At 47.3% G+C, this 5179-nt stretch overlaps 1 pseudogene; it reads right to left on the bottom strand.

Moving 5' to 3' along the window:
* Window positions 1–3262: 3262 nt before the first annotated feature.
* On the bottom strand, window positions 3263–5179 carry LOC101782421 (annotated as a pseudogene).

The following is a 5179-nucleotide window of genomic DNA, read 5'->3' as shown; positions in this document are numbered from 1 at the left end:
ATGGAATTGTGAAAACAAAGGGAACTGAAATAATTGGGGGGGGGATGTGACCATATTTCCAATTTTCTAGTGTGTCATCTCGCACAAAAATTGCAGCAAGCATGCATGCTCCTCAATCGGAATGTACACGATATTTGTCAACACTATCCTGCAAAACATTAGTACTAATAAAAGGCAATGCAGGAATAGATGGTTGTATATCGGTTAAAATGTATTTATTGCAAGAAATTTCAGCACCAAGCATAGGTAGCAACCAACAATGCTTTTCTTGGGAGTGAACCTGATTCTTTAAAACAAAAGTAGAGGAACATGGTATCACAATATTTGTACTATAGCAGCCCTCTAGTCAATAACAATCTTTCACAACAAAAGGAGAATTTATATTTCTACAAATGTAGACTTGATATATCATATATTGTCCTTTGGTGTTATATTTGACAATAACATGTTATGTGTGTCTAGAAAACCAAGGCAAATCAGCATATCTAAAAAGTCTCTCTGCCAAACAATTTAGATTACACAAAATATCAAATTCAATGTAACCCAAAGTATTTAAAGAAGACAACAGTTTTAGCGGTTATTCATTTGCACTAGCAATATGAATAACATGTTTATTTTCAGCACAAATATTTGGTTCCAAAACATGTAAGACAGAAGCAATATCAAACAATTCATCTTTAGCACAAGGAACATCAAGCAAATCATCTCGTGACAAAGATAAATCAAGAGAAGGTTCCACTAATAGTTGCTCTATAAAATTAAAGCATGAGTAGTGGAAAAATTCAGCATATCAAGACAAGTCTCACCATTCATGAGTTTAGCACCATGAGCATTACCTTTACTCTCATTTGCAACAGGACTACTAGGTGCATTATGAAATGATGGTTCTGAACTTGCACATGAGGCTTGGAGCACCTCATTCACCTCATTTTCTTTCATGTCGTCCTCTCACTTATGTACATTACCCTGCAAAAGGTTAGCCATAGCAAGAGGAATAACAACATACTCTTCCTCTAAATGATGCACCTCATCATATGAATTCAAAGCAAGAGGTGGATTAACAAAGGTTTCTCTCATAAGAATTTTCATATGGTTCCAAGTTTGAGGTTTATCTGAAGGACTTAAAGACTCCCATCAAGATAAAGCAGAATGTTGCAAAACACTGGTTGCATTCTTAACCTTTCTCCTTGGACACATAAAATGATTAGCAAATATGTTATCTATTGCTATTTCCCACTCAATGTACTCATCAGCACCTATATCATCATAAGTTGGTGGATATTACCAACCTGACATTGTTAGAAGATAGAAAAATACAATGCAAAAGTATTATCTCTATCAACTAATAGGTGGTGGGAAGGTCAAACTGCACAACATCTCAAGCATCTTACCAAGCTCTTACAAGGTTCTTACCAAAGTAATGCAGTGGATGGTACAACCGGTGGCTAGTTCTCACCTTGAGGGAGTGGTACCACAATTGCGTGGTAGAAACAGAACTGATCAGAAGAAAATATGTGGAGCTTGGGAGGCAATATATTGTAGAAAGAATTAGCAATAATTCAATTAAAAAATTGCAAAACTGAAAATTAGTCCCAAGCTAGTCTATGTCGCCGGCCTAAACTTGTCTCAGACCTAGTTCAAGCAAGCAAAAATATAACCCAACACAAGGACTCAAAAGGATGCAAGCAATTCTGAATTATTTGTCCTTCTTTCTTTCTTTTGTTTTTTTCTTTTCTTTTCTTTTCTCTCTCTTCTGTTTTTATTGCATGCTGCTCCTGAACTCCGAGGCGGGCTCGACCTAGGGTAAGCCTAACGGTAATACCTGAGTCTCTGATTGCCACTTGATGGGAACTAGGGTGCCCGTTCTTCCATCATGTGAGGATAACTCTCGATTTGGTGGAGTAGCAACACACTTGATCCGGCTTCTGATTAGCAAGATTCGAACCCCGCAATCAAAGCACCACTTCTTCTCTAGTTATCAACCGTGCATAGCCTGGTTGACCTCGCCACGAAGGCTACCTCCTGCAAGCGAATCAAGAACACAAGAAAGAGCAAGGAAGAACACAATTCAATTGCAGAAACCTTGGATTAACCACATGAAGTTGGGGTCTCACAAACTGATGAATGGCGACTGTCAATGACAGATTGAATCTAAGCAACACCCAAACCCTAATGTGGTGATGGCTACTGGATATATGAGGGTTAGGTCGTGTATGACCCCCCGGACGTGCCCTATGGGCTCCAACATGATACACGGGCAAACAGCCCTAAAGACGGTGGCGCAGCACCCTAATAGATTCCGAATGTTCACTTGTTTCAACGATTCCCGTTGACTCAGATGGAATTTGATGTAGGACCGGTGCCATTGGAAGCTATGAAATTTTCTTTCCATCCATCCATCCATCTATATAAAGAATGTCCAAAATGGACTTCGTATGAGACTTGGGCGTTGTTTTTTGTGCATGCTGCTCCTGGACTCCGTGGTGGGCTTGAACTTGAGTTGCTTTGTGCCTCCATCTTGACGACTCGAACTGAATTCGCCTCGAACCTCCTTCTTAACTTGGACACCCGTCCTGGACTCCTTTTCCACGCCATGCGCCAATCATGGTCATATGATGGGTGTCATGTCCTCATCACCATGGTCTCTATCTCCGCGGTTTAGTATGTTAGGCTTAACACAATTTTTGTAACTTTAAATAGGTACTGACCACCTATTAAGCCTTTGTTAGGCCTGTACCCAAGATTTTAAGGTCCCAATGAGACACGAAATGGGACCCTATATTGGAGAAATAAAATAACCAAAACATAATGGGAAACTCAAACTTTTGATGCGCTGATGCAAAAGTTAGTACTCCCCCCGTTCCTTGAAATGAAATGTCGTTATAGATAACTTGAAATGGATAGCTCAAGGTTGAAATGTCGTTATACATAACTTGAAATGCATAGCTCAAGGTAGTAGAAGTTGAAATGTCGTTATACATAAGGTTGAAATGTCGTTATACATAGCTCAAGGTAATAGAAGTTGAAATGTCGTTATACTCCCTCCATCCCAAATTTTTAGTCATTCCAAAAATCTTGAAGAGTCAAAGTATCTCAAATTTGACCAAATTCATATGATAATATAATAATATTTATGATGTCAACTAAGTATCATTAGATTCTTCATCAATTATATTTTCATAGTATACCTATTTGATGTCATAAATCTTTATAATTTTCTCTATAATTTTGGTCAAACTTGAGATGCTTTGACTCTCCAAGATTCTTAGAATGACTTATAATTTGGAATGGAGGGAGTACATAACTTGAATGTGACAGTGAAATAAAGACACTCCACAGATCACTATTTGCTGGAGCGTAACATCATAAAAGTTATTCTTTTGTAATAGAAAAGGAAAATGAGAACAAGTGCTTCCTGAATAAAATCAATACGAAATAGAGCAAAGTGACGGTAGAAGAGCCCAACCACGATGTTACATGCACCTCTCGACGAGGGTAACCAAGAAAGGGACAGAAGGATTACGTCGGCAGGGAGTCCTAAGTTGCCCTGAGCTTGCCAATAAACTCCTGCATGCTCCGGTAGCTCGTGCCGCCCTCGGCGACGGCCTTGGCCGCCTCCTCTCCTGTCTTCATGGCCCTCACCCTCACCGCTGCGTCGGACATGACCTCCTTCACCTTCTCCCTGATCTCCTCCCCGGTGACCAACCTGTCCTCCCCGTCCCAGCTCCAGTGCTCCATCCACACCCCGAAGCCGCCGCTCGCCACCACCATGGCGTTCACACGTTGATCGCCGCCGCGCGGCCACGCCAGCAGGGGCATCCCGGCGGCGGCCGCCTCCACCACCGAGTTCCACCCGCTGTGGCTCAGGAACAGCCCCACGGCAGGGTGCTTCAGCAGGGCCTCCTGGTCCACCCACGCCTTCGTCACGAGGCCGCGCCCCCGCACGCGCTCCAGGAACCCGCAGCCGAGCACGTCCTCCACCTCGGTGTTGTCATCCTTGTCCACCGTCGTGGTCTTCAGCACCCAAAGGAACCGGCAGCCGCTCGCCTCCAGCCCGGCGGCGATCTGCCGGAGCTGGTCGCGGCTCACGGCGCTGCGGTTGCCGAACGCGACGTACACCACCGATCGCGCCGGCTGCTCGCCGAGCCAGGCAACGGGGGAGCCCGCTGGTTCTGACTGCTTGGCATTCGCCGTGGAGGCCGTGTGCGAATCGAGTGGACCGATGGCGTTCACCGGCGGAAAACCGGGTACGACCTTGCCGTCTCTCAGGGCGGCGAGCGCCGCCGGTTCCAGGGCGTCGAACGTGTTGACGAGGATGCCGTCGGCGTTGATGATCTCGCGGCCGTTGTCGATGAACTGCTTGGTGAATACATTGTTGAGGTCGCGAAGCGGCTGCGGGAGGTAGGACTCCGGTATGCGTCGGACGCCGGGGATGTCGACGTCGCCGACGCCCGGGCCCAGCTCGGCCTTGCTGTCGAGGTGGACCCGGGATGTACGCGAGGAGCGAGAGCATGGTCGCGCAGGAGATGAAGTGGACGTGGCACTGGACGTTGAGCTCCTTGGAGATGGGGATGACGTGCGAGGCCAGGGTGACGTCCGTGACGATGGCTGAGACGCGCGGCGCGGCGCCGCATGCAATGAGCGGGCGGAGGAGGTGCGCGGAGCGGCGCAGGGCCTCCCACCGGAGCAGGAACGGGTCGTGTCCCGGGAACTCGGACGCGTCGAACGGCAGGAGGTGGAGGTCGGCGCGGCGGACGCGGGGGAAGGCCGCGAAGAGGCCGGCGAGGTGGTCGGCCTCGGCGGCAGACACGGTGGGAAGGACGGTCACCACGGAGACGTCAACGTCGTCGTGGCGCGCGAGGGCGGCGATGACGCGGAGGAAGGGGAGCAGGTGGCCCATGCCGGCGCTCGGGATGAACATTACATGCGGGCGGGCTCCGCTCCCGAGCTCTCCCGGGCTCTTCATTGTCGCCGGTGGCGGATGAAGTGGCGATGGATGGATGGGTGCTTATCGCTTGTGTTGGTTGGGTTGCCGCCTTCTTAATTATAGTGTGGATCGATTTCCCTCTCGTGAGTAGGTGCACCTACTGTACTGTGCAAACTTTGCTAGCTACAGTCTAGATGGACGTCACATCAAATCATGGTGCTCCATCCATCCTAAAAGAAACGTTTATGATTA

Source organism: Setaria italica, chromosome IV, assembly GCF_000263155.2.
Source record: "Setaria italica strain Yugu1 chromosome IV, Setaria_italica_v2.0, whole genome shotgun sequence".
Taxonomy (NCBI): Eukaryota; Viridiplantae; Streptophyta; class Magnoliopsida; order Poales; family Poaceae; genus Setaria; species Setaria italica.
This window is presented reverse-complemented; position numbering and strand designations above follow the sequence as displayed.